Consider the following 15756-nt stretch of genomic DNA (forward strand, 5'->3'; position numbering starts at 1 on the left):
CCCAAAACTAATATTTCTCTTCTACAACGCTGTACCCCTACCCATTCACCCCATAAAAGGCAGTGTGTGTAAATAACGACAGGAGACGTTTTGAAAAGTTTATTAAAAATCTTCATCCAGTCTTCTCCGCTCCCGTCTTCTCCTTTTCAAAACGTCTCCTGTCGTTATTTACACACACTGCCTTTTATGGGGTGAATGGGTAGGGGTACAGTGTACCCCATACCCATTCACATAGGGAGGGGGTCCGGGATCTGGGGGGCCCCCTTGTTAAAGGGGGCTTCCAGATTCCGATGAGCCCCCTGCCCGCAGACCCCTACAACCACCGGCCAGGGTTGTGGGGATGAGGCCCTTGTCCTCATCAACATGGGGGCAAGGTGCTTTGAGGTGGGGGGTGCAGAGCCCCCCCTGCCCCAAAGCACCCACACCCCCCCATGTTGAGGGGGTGTGGCCTGGTATGGTCCAGGGGGGTGGGGCCGCTCGCTCGTCCCCTCCCCTTTCCTGGCCTGCCGGGCTGCATGCTCGGATAAGGGTCTGCTATGGATTTTGGGGGGGACCCCACGCCGTTTTTTCGGCGTGGGGCTACCCTCAAATTCCATACTAGACCCGAAGGGCCTGCTTTGGAACCTGGGGGGGAACCCCACGCCGTTTTTTCCCCATTTTGGCGTGGAGTTCCCCCTCAAGATTCTCACAGCGCAAGTCGCGCCGCAAGTCGGATCATCCTGATCCGACTTGCGGTGCGACTTCCATTCAAATCAATAGGCTCCCATAGGGAACCATTGATTTTGAATGGAGGCAGAAAAACATTGCTAAAAGCTACGTGGCCAAACGTGCAATAACGCTAATGGAAAAAGCTACTGAAAGCACGTTTTTACAGCTGCTTTTTCCCGGCGTCAAGAAAGAGCTTTGGAGCTCGTTTTTATGACGCCGTGTGCATGGAGCCTTACTGAGTCAAAAGAATCGAAACATATGAGTCGGTCTCTGTTAGAACCCAGTACACTAAAAGAACCGTTCATCACCAGCACATACAGCTGTATAAATGAAAAGCAGGTTTCTGTGCATGTGAACTGCATTCTGATGGGCCAACATCACAGTTAACATTGCCAGCTATCAGATTTGTCCAGTTTTTACAGCGCATGCACAGGAATAACGATCAGATTTTATTACTGTGGGCGAAGTACTCACACAGTAGTAAAATCTGATTGTTATTCCTGTGCATGCACTGTAAAAACTGGACAAATCTGATATCTGGCAATGTTAACTGTGAAGTTGGCCCATCAGAATGCAGTTCACATGCACAGAAACCTGCTTTAAATGTATACAGCTGAGTCTCCTGAAGTCCTGAACATGATAATGCTGGCTAATCTGACAAAGTGTATTGTGTCTGACACATACCGGTAGGCTTGAGACAGCTCTTAAAAGCCAAGAAGGAGTTAAATCAAAGAAAACATCCCCAGAGAGCTGCCAAACTTTTGAGTAATGCCCCGTACACACGTGCAGATTATCTGAAGACTTTTGTCTGCAGACTTACCAAAACCATATAATATAAGGTCAAACCTAAACACTTTCAATTTGTATGCAATCCGGCAGGCCCTTGCACTACATAGAAAAGGTAAATCTGAAGACAAAAGTCTTCAGATAATCTGCACGTGTGTACGGGGCATCACTCTTCTGATTCAGCTCATTTGAATAGAGTTGAGTCGGAGCTTCAGTTCACTTGCTTGCCAGTAGACTCAGCAAGTGAACAGAAGAATCGATTCATGAATCGGTTCATTTCAGTGAGTAACTCGAAATGAACCGATTAATTTAAAAGAATCGAACTTCCCATCACTAGTTCACAGAGCTCCTGTGATCCTTCTATATAGGATCACATGTCTCTATGGTAATTTCACAAGCCCCGCCCCCATACAGCTAGAATCACTCCCCTAGGGTCACATTTGAACCCCTTGATCACCTATACTGTTAACCCCTTCCCTGCCAGTGTCATCATTACAGTGACAGTGCATATTTTTAGCACTGATTACTGTAGTAATCTCACTGGTCCCCCCTAAAAGTGTCAAAAATGTCAGTTAGGGGTCCGATCTGTCCGCCGCAATGTCGCAGTCCCGCTAAAAATCACAGATCGCCGCCATTACTAGTAAAAAAAAAAAAAGATTAAAAACTACATAAAACTTTCCTCTAGTTAGTAGACGCGATAACTTTTGCGCTTATTGCAATTTTCTTTTACTAAAAATATGTAGCAGAAAACAAATTGGCCTAAAATGTTAAAAAATTTCGATTTTTAGAAATTTTTTTTTTTGGGGGGGGGAATATCATATAGCAGAATGTGAAAAATGTTGCTGTTTTTTTTTTTCAGAATTGTCGCGCTTTTTTGTTTATAGCGCAAAAAATAAAAATCGCACAGGTGATCAAATACCACCAAAAGAAAGCTCTATTTGTGGGGAAAAAAAGACATCAATTTTATTTGGGTACAGTGTTGCATGACCGCGCAATTGTCCATTAAAGTAACCCACCACTGAGACAGCTAACATCTTTCCCAGAGGTTCTTCCGGGTTCATGGGCTCCGACCCCGTGAGTGGAGCCCCCGAAACGCAAAATATAGCCTGGTCATTAAGGGAGAAAATCTTCCGGTCCATAACTGGTTAATGTCATGGTCATGACGTATATATTTACAGTTAGGCGGTCAGCAAGTAAAGTAACGCAGTGCCGAGTAGCAAAAAGTGGCCTGGTCATGAAGGGGGGGGAGGGTAAAATCTTCCAGGGGTGAAGTGGTTAATGTGCATCCAAAGCCAATTATATATCTTTTTGGTCTTTGTTGGGAAAAGTTAAAATCCATATCAGAGTTTCTGCGCTGTTTGTGTCCCATCAGGGAGATAAACCTTCACTTCCTGTTTCAGAGACACACCAGGAAGTCAGATGAAATCTCTCCATAGTGAGTGAAAATCCCCTTGAGGTGCAACAGGTTCCCCTCGATGAAAGATTTCCCCTCACCTCCTGTTCTGGTGCCAGCTGTAAAATGTTGGATTCTAAAACCCTCTGACATCTCACCTGCCCTCCAATAACGCTAATGGAGCACAGATCATGCTCCATTAGCTTCTTCCCCTAGCTATACTGGCTGGGGAAAGTAGAAGTAAAATTTTATAGAATGCTTCCGGAAGTGACGTTTTATAAAATGCTTCCAGGTCATTGGCAGGAAGGGGAGATTGGTGAATTACCTTTCACTGGTCTCCCTCCCCTCTACCCGGAGGTACCCACCATGCCGGTGTCCTGCTGTACTACGTACAGTGGTGGCAGTAAAGGGTTTAAGGCCCTCCCACTTTTAGTGGAATTTTGCCATACCGTTCTCAGGAAATCTGATTTTTATATGTTCCCAGATATAAGAATGAATGAAAGGTCCGCCTCCTCCATTCATAGAGCACTTTTCAACGATAGTATGAATGGAGGAGGGAATACTTGCCAACTGTCCCGTTTTTGCAGGGACAGTACCGGCAAATAGGAGCCTTTCCCGGGTAATTTATATTGTCCCTGGAAGCGCCTGTTAATCGGGCTGCCCGTAAATGTTACGCAGAAGTAGTGCAGCTGAATGGGAGAATTATTCCAACTCTGCTACTTTGGCCTTAAGTTTGAAATTCCCTTTTCAATTTCCTGTAATTCTCTCTTTATTGAGTAGACCCTATAATCTGATGATAAGTAGGCGGAGATTAATTATGTGGAGTGGGTGGAGCTTCAGGGAAGTGGGTGTGGTAAGTAATTGATAGCTGTGCTGCAAAGTGTCCCTGGAAATGTTTTTCAAATGTTGGCAACTATGGAGGAAGGGGGGGGGGGGGATTTTATAATACACTAGAGAAGCCGGAATGCAGAGAACATTTGTTTTGGTAAGGTGATGTATAAGTGAACTAACCCTTTAAGGCTCCATTCACATTAGTGCACATCCAACGGTTTCCAATTCGACTTTGGACCATGACTTTGATGCGACTTTCATCTGACTTTACATTCTCTGCATCAAAGTCACATAAAAAAGTCACACCAAAGTAGTGCAGCATCTTTTCAAAGTCACTTCTGGACCGGAAGGATTTGCCCCCTTAATGACCAGGGTATTTTTTTGTGATTCGGCACTGCGTTACTTTAAAGGACAATTGCGCGGCCGTGTGACAATTTACCCAAATAAAATTGACATCATTTTTCCCCCACAAAAAGAGCTTTCTTTTGGTGGTATTTGATCACCTCTGCGGTTTTTATTTTTTGTGCTATAAACAAAAATATAGCGAAAATTCAAAAATAAAAAAAAAAAACATTTTTCACATTCTCTTATTTAACATTCCAAAAAAAAAAAAAATTATAAATCTAATTTTTTCATTCTTTTAGGCCAATTTGTATTCTGCTACATATTTTTAGTAAAAAAAAAAAAAAAACGCAGTAAACGTATTTTGATTGGTTTGCGCAAAAGTTATCGCATCTACTAACTACAGGAAAGATTTATGTTATTTTTATTATTCTTTTTTTTTTACTAGTAATGGCGGCGATCTGCGATTTTTAGCAGGACTGCGACATTGCGGCGGACAGATTGGACCCCTAACTGACATTTTTGACACTTTTGGGGGGACCAGTGAAATTACTACAGTAATCAGTGCTATACATATGCACTGTTACTGTAATAATGACACTGGCAGGGAAGGGGTTAACATTATGGGTGATCAAGGGGTTAAATGTGACCCTAGGGGAGGTATTCTAACTGTGGGGGGGCGTGGCTTGTGAAATGACCATAGAGACCTGTGATCCTATATAGAAAGCACTCTATGATCATTCCAGAGAGAAAAACGGTCAGCTGTGTTTACAACAACCGACCGTTCTTCTCGCTCAGCGGGGAGCGATCGCGGGTGTCAGGTGGCAATCGTGGCCCCCGGCCCCATGGATCGGCATCCCCTCTGCCTAGTGGGTGTGGGCACTTGCCCCCAGGAGTACTCCCGCGAACTGATGTACCCATACATCGGTTTGCGCAGCCGAGCCAGCCTGTCGCAGTATATCGGCGGCGGGCGGTCAGTGGTCAAGTGGTTAAGTTGTATTGATTTGAATGGGTGCCATTGAAAAGAAAGGGATGCAACTTGTCATGCGACTTTTGATTCCCAAAGTCGCATGACAAGACACACAAGTATGAATGGAGCTTAGGCGTTTTACATGGGAACAGATCTGAGGAGGCCGCATCACTCACCTCACAGCCATTACCTCAGGAGTTCCCGCTTTATGGCTCCACTTCTGGGATTGGCTAAAAGCACACCTACAGCTGGCCAATCACAGGAACAAATCTGATAAGGGCATGTCACTCACCTCACAGCCGTTACCTCAGAGGTTCCCCCTTCACAGCTCTTTTCCTGGGATTGGTTGAGAGGAAACCTGCAGCTGACCAATCACAGGAACAGTTCTGAGGAGGCAGCGTCACTCACCTCACAGCCGTTACCTCAGGAGTTCCCGCTTCATGGCTCCAAACCTGGGATTGGCTGAGAGCACACCTGCAGCTGACCAATCACAGGAACAGTTCTGAGGAGGGCGTGTCACTCACCTCACAGCTGTTACCTCAGAAGTTCCCCTTCACACCTCCTCTCAAGGGATTGGCTAAGAGCACACCTGCAGCTGACCAATCACAGGAACAGTTCTGAGGAGGGCGTGTCACTCACCTCATAGCCGTTACCTCAGAAGTTCCCGCTTCACAGCTCCTCTCCTGGGATTGGCTGCAGCTGGCCAATCCCGGGGGCAGTTCCTGGTCTCCACAAAGATGGCACCACACATATACACCGTGCGTTCTGCTTTGTACTGTATATACCTTCAGTGATGATAAATGGATTGTTTAGCCAGATCCTCACATGGTTCAGTTTTCCTACATCTCTAAGCCAAGGATATGCAAACTGTGGCCCTCCAGCTGTTGTAAAACTACATCTCCCATCATGCCTCAGCCTCTGGATGTCATGCTTGAGGCTGTCAGAGTCTTGCTATGCCTCATGGGACTTGTAGTTCTGCAACATGTGGAGGGCCACAGTTTGCAAATCCCTGAGGCCCTTGTTCTCATTGGAGCAACCTGTCAAATCGCATGACAAGTTGCATCCTATTGCCAGCAATTGCACTGCTCTAATCAGTGCAACGCCGACTTTGTGGTGCCACATCGGTTTGAAAAAGTACTACACGCACTACTTTTGGCCATTTTGGGTGCAACTTTAACCCCTTAATGACCAGGCCATTTTTTGCGATCCAGCATTGCGTTACCTTAACTGACAACTGCGCGATCGTGCGACGCTGTAATAAAATAGTATTGATGTCATCCCCCCCCCCCCCCCCCCCCACAAATAGAGCTTTCTTTTGGTGGAATTTGAGCACCTGTGCGATTTTTTGATTATGCGCTATAAACAAATAAAGAGCGACAGTTTAGGAAAAAAATTATATTTTTCACATTCTGCTACTATATATCATCCCCCCCCCCCCCCCAACACACAAAAAAAAAATTGAATTTTTTCATCGTTTTAGGCCAATTTGTATTCTGCTACATATTTTTGGTAAAAATAAAATCCCAATAAGCGTATTTTGATTGGTTTGCGCAAAAAGTTATCACGTCTACCATCTAGGGAACAGATTTGTGTCATTTTTATTTTTTTTTTTTACTAGTAATGGCGGCGATCTGCGATTTTTAGCGGGACTGAGACATTGCGGCGGACAAATCGGACCCCTAACTGACATTTTTGACACTTTTGGGGGTACCAGTGACATTACTACAGTAATCAGTGCTACAAAATATGCACTGTTACTGTACTAATGACACTGGCAGGGAAGGGGTTAACACCGAGGGGTGATCAAGGGGTAAAATATGAACCTAGGGAAGTGATTCTAACTGTATGGGGCGGGGCTTGTGAAATGATAACAAAAACCTGTGATCCTATATAGAAGGATCACAGGGGCTCTGTGATCATCCCAGGGAGAAGAACGGTCAGCTGTGTTTACAACATCCGACCGTTCTTCTCTCTCAGCGGGGAGCGATCACGGGTGTCAGGTGGCAATCAGAGCCGCCTGCCCTGTGCATCGGAGTTCCCGCTGCCAAGTGGGGTCGGGAGCATGCCGCCAGTGGCGCGCGCTTGTCCCCTAGCTTCCCGCACGCGGCCAATGTAGCCCTACGTCGGTTTGCGCAGGAGAGCCGCCCTGCTGCAGTAAATAGGCGGCGGGTGGGCAGGAAGTGGTTAATAGACGACTGTGCATGAAGCCGCACAGATATTTTCAAAGTCGCACTGACATGCGGCTTTAAAATGATGCGATTTCAGATGAAGTCGCACTATTTAAAAGCCGCAGTCAATGTGGATGGGGGCTAAAGGAGATTTTTTTTTTTTTTAGGCCTCGTTTACAGCAGTGGCGGTCTCTACCGTCCCACATTGGATCACTTTTCAGAAGGTGGCAGAGCAATGGCTCCCACGCTGAAACTGCGGAACGCTTTTTTGTTTTTTGACAGAAGGAGTCATATAACTACTTCCGGGCCCGCACTATAGCCGAAGTACGGCTGCAGCGCGGGCTCTAATTTCCGGGAGGCCGTCTTTAAATGGCCTCCCAGTAACAGGCTCCCCGCGCGCTCCCGCGAGCGTGCATCAGGGAAAATCTGTATCGACTGTGTCCCTTGGACACAGCCAATCACAGATCGTGGTGAATGGCCAATCACAGCGGCCATTCACCACGTGATCGGACCGTGCAATGAGAGATGATCTCATATGTAAACATATGAGATTATCTCTCATCGCCAGCTCTCCTTCCTCACACAGAGACTGCAGTGTGAGGAAGGAGCAGAGCCGATCGGCTGAAGGGGACACAGAGGAATGTAATCAGGGCACCGATCACCAGTGCCCTGATTACACAAGAGGGTAAAAAAATGCCATAAGTGCCCACAGTGCCCGCCATCAGTGCCCCCCATCAGTGCCCACATTCAGTGCCAATAGTGCTGCCAGTCAGTGCCCATCAATGCCTGCTCAACTAGGCACTGATGGGCACTGACTAGCAGCACTATGGGCACTGAGTGTGGGCACTGCTGCCCATCAGTGCTCATCAGTGCCGCCCATCAGTGCCACCCGTCAGTGTCCATCAGTGCCACCCGTCAGTGTCCATCAGTGCCACCCATCAGTGTCCATCAGTGCCACCTCTCAGTGCCCATCAGTGCCACCTCTCAGTGCCCATCAGTGCCGCCCGTCAGTGCCGCCTCTCAGTGCCCAGCAGTGCCACCTCTCAATGCCCAGTAGTGCCACCTATTAGTGCTCATCAGTGCCGCCTATCAGTGCTCATCAGTACCGCCTATCAGTGCCACCTATCAGTGCTCATCAGTGCGGCATATTAGTACCTCCTCATCAGTGCCACCTCATCAGTGCCCATAAGTGCCACCTCATCAGTGCCCATCAGTGCAGCCTATCAGTGCCCATCAGTGCCGCCTCATCAGCGCACATCAGTGAAGGAGAAAAATGTATTTATTTTCAAAATTTAGTCTTTTTTAAACAAGTCGCCTGACAAGTCGGATCAGTGTGAACCGGTGTTTTGTGAAAAAACCATACCCGTGAGAAAACCATACCCTCGTCACTTCCGGTGCACCTACGGAGGGTATGGATTTCTCACGGTAGTTAAACTTGCGGCGCTTACATTAAAACAGCTCCTCTGCAACATAAATCATCTCCGCTCCTTCCCCTGTCACTTCCCTCATCTCCGGTAATAAATATAAAAGCGGATCACGGAGCCGCGATCGCCGTCATTTACATCTCATACACCCGCCGCCGCTTTTACATTTATAACCGGAGATGAGGGAAGTTACAGCGATAGCAGAGGAGATGATTTATGTTGCAGCCGAAGTGTTTTAATGTACCCACCGCAAGTATAACATTAGAAACAGTGCCGTGATAATTTCATGCCCACCGAGCATGCGCACTTCTCAAATCCTTTCATGTTCTATTACGTATCCGGGGCTCTGAGCATGCGCACTGCTGCGCTGCTCAGCTGTTTCAGACCGGAAGTGACGAGGGTATGGTTTCTTCACGGGGTATGGTTTTTTAACGTTACACCGGCAGTAATGGTTTTCAAAACTTTATAAAAAAAAGAAAAAACAAACAATCAAGCAGTCACAAATTAAAGAATCATTTTTATTTTCATTTGATTTTAAAGGACACTTCCCTGGACCCTGACATGGCCTGCAAGCCCTGCATTGTGCACTGCAAACATATAGAAGGTCTCCTCAGGGATGTGATAAATACATGGCGGTGTATGGAGGTCTCATCAGGAATATCCGGGATGTAATATACACATGGCGGTGTATGGGGGTCTCCTCAGGGTGTTACACCACCATGTATATATCACATCCCTGAGGAGACCCCCATACACCGCCATGTATATATCACATCCCTGAGGAGACCCCCATACATCGCCATGTTTATATCACATCCCTGAGGAGACCCCCATACACCGCCATGTATTTATTACATCCCCGAGGAGACCCCCATACACACCGCCATGTATATATCACATCCCTGAGGAGACCCCCCACACACCGCCATGTATATATCACATCCCTGAGGAGACCCCCATACACCGCCATGTATTTATTACATCCCCGAGGAGACCCCCATACACACCGCCATGTATATATCACATCCCTGAGGAGACCCCCCACACACCGCCATGTATATATCACATCCTGGATATCCCTGAGGAGACCTCCATACACCGCCATGTATATATCACATCCCTGAGGAGACCCCCCACACACCGCCATGTATATATCACATCCCTGAGGAGACCCCCACACACCGCCATGTATATATCACATCTCTGAGGAGACCCCCACACACCGCCATGTATATATCACATCCCTGAGGAGATCCCTATACACCGCCATGTATATATCACATCCCTGAGGAGACCCCCATACACCGCCATGTATATATCACATCCCTGAGGAGACCCCTATACACCGCCATGTATATATCACATCCCTGAGGAGACCCCCACACCGCCATGTATATATCACATCCCTGAGGAGACCCCCACACCGCCATGTATATATCACATCCCTGAGGAGACCCCCATACACCGCCATGTATTTATTACATCCCCGAGGAGACCCCCATACACACCGCCATGTATATATCACATCCCTGAGGAGACCCCCCACACACCGCCATGTATATATCACATCCTGGATATCCCTGAGGAGACCTCCATACACCGCCATGTATATATCACATCCCTGAGGAGACCCCCCACACACCGCCATGTATATATCACATCCCTGAGGAGACCCCCACACACCGCCATGTATATATCACATCTCTGAGGAGACCCCCACACACCGCCATGTATATATCACATCCCTGAGGAGATCCCTATACACCGCCATGTATATATCACATCCCTGAGGAGATCCCTATACACCGCCATGTATATATCACATCCCTGAGGAGACCCCCATACACCGTCATGTATATATCACATCCCTGAGGAGACCCCCATACACCGCCATGTATATATCACATCCCTGAGGAGACCCCTATACACCGTCATGTATATATCACATCCTTGAGGAGACCCCCATACACCGTCATGTATATATCACATCCCTGAGGAGACCCCCATACACCGCCATGTATATATCACATCCCTGAGGAGACCCCTATACACCGCCATGTATATATCACATCCCTGAGGAGACCCCCATACACCGTCATGTATATATCACATCCCTGAGGAGACCCCCATACACCGCCATGTATATATCACATCCCTGAGGAGACCCCTATACACCGTCATGTATATATCACATCCTTGAGGAGACCCCCATACACCGTCATGTATATATCACATCCCTGAGGAGACCCCCATACACCGCCATGTATATATCACATCCCTGAGGAGACCCCTATACACCGCCATGTATATATCACATCCCTGAGGAGACCCCCATACACCGCCATGTATATATCACATCCCTGAGGAGACCCCCATACACCGCCATGTATATATCACATCCCTGAGGAGACCCCCACACTGCCATGTATATATCACATCCCTGAGGAGACCCCCACACCGCCATGTATATATCACATCCCTGAGGAGACCCCCACACTGCCATGTATATATCACATCCCTGAGGAGACCCCCACACACCGCCATGTATATAAAACATCCCGGATATCCCTGAGGAGACTTTGTCGATTATATTCCGCAGGCCTAATATATAGGGGGACATCGATAGACACCCTTCCAGGACTGGTTGATCCTGGTAAAGCCGTGTTTTAGCCATAGTTCGGTCAGAAAGTAGTTAATGCACTTCATCAGCACAGTCTCCTGTATTCCATAAATCAATCTTTATTACTGCTGTCTTTTGGTGACCTTCCTACTCTTTATGCTGATGTGGACGATATTTGTCATCTTATGCCTAATCCCCATTATTAGTCACTCTGTATGCTAAATTGTGGCATTTACCTTTGTTAATCCATTTTCATGCTTGCTTCATTACCCACCCTATCAGGTGACAGTATATTAAGTTTGCCTTCAACCACTTCTGGACCTGAAGATTTTCCCCCTTAACCACTTGCCGACCGCCGCACGACTATCTACGGCGACGGTCAGCCCCTCACAGGCAAAGTGACGTAGGGCTACGTCACTAGCTTGTGAGGGTCTAGGGAGCGAGCGCGCGCAGCCGGAGGCGCACTCCCGCTCCCGCGTGGTCACTGACCCCCCCGCGCGTGTGACCGGCGGACCCGATGTCCGCCGGCCACTCTGCGATCGGCGGGGGAGAGGGAGAAAGTCAGGCAGCTTGTGTAAACAAGCTGCCTGTCATTCTCCCCTCTGTATGAGAGATGATCATACACATCTACTATGTAGATCCGTTGATCACTCTGCATACAGCTGAAGCCACAGCCGATCACAGTAGAAAGCACGCCCCTAGGGACACACACAGCCCCTCCCTCTCAAATAAAGTTAACCCCTTCACTACCAGTGTATTTTTACAGTAACAGTGCATATATATAGCACTGATTACTGTAGAAATGTCACTGGTAACCCCAAAAATGTCAGTCAAGGGTCCGATCTGTCCACCGTAATGTCGCAGTACCGCAAAAAAAATTGCAGATCGCCGCCATTACGCGTTAAAAAAAAAAAAACAACAAAAATGACAAAAATCTTTCCCTTAGTTAGTAAACGCAATAACTTTTGCGCAAACCAATCAAAATACGCTTTTTGCGATTTTTTTTACCAAACATATGTAGCATAAAACAAATTGGCCGAAAATGTTAAAAAATTTTGATTTTTACATTTTTTTGGGGGGGAATTTCATATAAAAAAAAGTGAAAAATATTGCTATTTTGCAAAATTTAGGCTCTTTTTTGTTTATAGCGCGTGATCAAAAAATCGCACAGGTGATCAAATACCGCCAAAAGAAAGCTCTGTTTGTGGGAAAAAAAGGACGCCAAATTCGTTTAGGTACAGCGTCGCACGACCGCGCAATTGTCCGTTAAAGTCACGCAGTGCCGAATCGCAAAATACCACCTGGTCGTTTAGCTGCCAAATCCTCCGGGGCTTAAGTGGTTAATGACCAGGCCATATTTTGCGATTCGGCACTGCGTTATTTTAACGGACAATAGCGCTTTCTTTTGGAGGTATTTGATCACCTGTGCGATTTTTATTTTTTGCGCTATAAACAAAAAAAGAGCGACAATTCTGAAGAAAAAAAAAAACAATATTTTTCACTTTCTGCTATATAACATTCTCAAAAAAAATAAAAAAATTAAAAATCAAAATTTAACGTTTTAGGCCAATTTGTTTTCTGCTACATCTTTTTGGTAAAAAAAATCGCAATAAGCTTATATTGAAAGTTATCGCGTCTACTAACTATGGGAAAGATTTGTGTAATTTTTATTTTTTATTTTTACTAGTAATGGCGGCGATCAGCGATTTTTTCACACAAATAGAGCTTTTTTTGGTGGTATTTAATCACCCCTGGGTTTTTTATTTCTTACTAAAAAAAAAAAAAAAAGAAAAGAAAAGGACAGAAAATGTTTAAAAATAAAAAGTTTGAAAATAAATAAATTTTTCTCCTTCACTGATGTGCGCTGATGAGGCGGCACTGATGGTCACTGATAGGCTACACTGATGGGCACTGATGAGGTGGCACTTATGGGCACTGATGAGGTGGCACAGATGAGGAGGTACTAATATGCCGCACTGATGGGCACTGATAGGTGGCACAGATAGGCGGTACTGATGTGCACTGATAGGCGGCACTGATGTGCACTGAAAGGGGGCACTGACGGGCATTATGAGGTGGCACTGACGGGCGGCACTGATGGGCACTGAAAGGGGACACTGATGAGCACTGACGGACAGCACTGATAGGCACTGACGGGTGGCACTGATGGACACTGATGGGCAGCACAGATGAGCAGGCAGCACTATGGGCACTGATTGTGGGCACTAATTGGCACTGTTTTTTTACTGTACTGTAATCAGGGCACTGATGATCAGTGCCCTGATTACCTGTCCTGGTCTCCCCTTTGAGGAGGAGCCGCTGATCGGCTCTCCTCGCCACACACTCTGACAGTGTGAGACGAGGAGCGCCAATAAACGGCACCTCCTCATTTACATGTGACCGGCTGTGATTGGACACAGCCGATCACATGGGTAAACAGCCAAGTCATTGGCTCTTTACCAAGATCGCGACTGTGTAGGATCGCATGTCTCTGTGATCACTTCACAAGTCTAACCCCCATACAGTTAGAATCACTCCCCTAGGCTTACATTTAACCCCTTTATCACCTATACTGTTAACCCCTTTTTACAGTCATTATTACAGTAACAGTGGCATATTTTTAGCACTGATTATTGTAGTAATGTCACTGGTCCCCCAAAAGTGTCCAAAAATGTCAGTTAGGGGTCCGATCTGTCCGCCGCAATGTCGCAGTCCCGCAAAAAAATCGCAGATCGCTGCCATTACTAGTAAAAAAAACAATAAAAATGACATAAATCTTTCCAGTAGTTTGTAGACGCGATAACTTTTGTGCAAACCAATCAAAATACGCTTATTGAGATTTTTTTTTCACCAAAAATATGTAGCAGAAAACAAATTGGCCTAAAATGTTAAAAAAATTTGATTTTTTAAATATTTTTTTTTGGGAATGTTATATAGCAGAATGTGAAAAATATTGTTTTTTTTTTTTTTCAAAATTGTTGCTCTTTTTTTGTTTATAGTGCAAAAAAAAGAAATTGCACAGGTGATCAAATACCACCAAAAGAAAGCTCTATTTGTGGGAAAAAAGGGACGTACATTTCGTTTGGGTACAGCGTCGCACGACCGCGCAAATGTCCGTTAAAGTAACGTAGTGCAGAATCGCAAAATATGGCCTGGTCATTAGGGGGGGAAATCTTCCGGTCCAGAAGTGGTTAAGGTTTGGTTCTGCTCACAGGGACAATCGATGATGACACGGTGGCACATTATAGCCTACATTGGTACACTGTAATATTATTTTCTGTTATTTGTAGCTGGGTTGTGTTGCTTCTCCTTCTCTCGTAGTTATTCCTCAATGTTACAGTCTATCCTACACAGGGACATTTCTAATTGTCCAAATTGATAAGTTCAGGGTGTGGTGTGAGCTTTCTGTAAGGAACGTAAACTGAGCAATCCTACAGATAACAAACCTCTACGTTCTCTATGGGTCATTGTCTATGTGAGCCTGAAAATAAATATGGACATTCCTCTACGCCCTTCCACCTTCTATTGACAGCAATGTCCCCAATGATGCCACCACACCCTGCCGCCCCCAGCATTGCTCACATATCTATCCCCATTCATGTCTCTATAGCTAGACAAGTTTATCAGGCTGCAACCATTCATGTTTTGTATCTGTGGATTTCATATCAATTTTATTCTGATGCTTATAAAGGTGACTTAAAGAGACCCTTTTAGCCCCCCTCCCCACCAAACCCTATATTATTATTAGCTCCAAGATTTCCCATACGAGTGTACAGTTAACAAAACTGTTCAAGTCTATAGTTATGCTCTTTACTGCATGATAAAAGGGAACACCTCAAGATGATACCACATACGGTTGAAAGTGTTGACACCATCCTGAGACACAGTATGTCCCCAGATGGGGTGTCTCTGGGTGCTGGACAATGCCCTAGACCATGGGTGTCCAACCTTTTGGCTTCTCTGGGCCACATTGAGTGTAGAGAAATTTTCTCGGCCCGCATATAAAATATATACTATAGTTAAGGTATATAAATAATACTACCCTGCCACGCCCTTCCCGCGCCGCTACGCCCCCTGCACTAATTTAACACAACTAGAGGACAATCAAATTAAATGGAATCAGTATACAGAGGCTTACTTATTCTGAGTGATATTAAAGGAAAACTCTAACCAGTGATTTGAAGTGATCATGGTGGTAGGAGTCAGAAACACTGCACATGCTTGATTCCTAAATGCTAAATTCCTAAATGGGCCAGCTTATGAACTCCTCCATGGGCCAGCTTGTAAAGTCCTCCATTGGTTAGCTTGTAAAGTCCTAAATGGGCCAGCTTGTAAAGTTCTTCATGGGCCAGCTTGTAAAGTCCTCCATGGGCCAGCTTGTAGAGTCCTCCATGGGCCAGCTTGTAAAGTCATCCATGGGCCAGCTTGTAAAGTCCTCCATGGGCCAGCTTGTAAAGTCCTCCATGGGTCAGCTTGTAAAGTCCTCCATGGGCCAGCTTGTAAATTCCTAAATG

This window comes from Pelophylax lessonae (genome assembly GCF_965119305.1).
Source record: "Pelophylax lessonae genome assembly, chromosome: 1".
Taxonomy (NCBI): domain Eukaryota; kingdom Metazoa; phylum Chordata; class Amphibia; order Anura; family Ranidae; genus Pelophylax; species Pelophylax lessonae.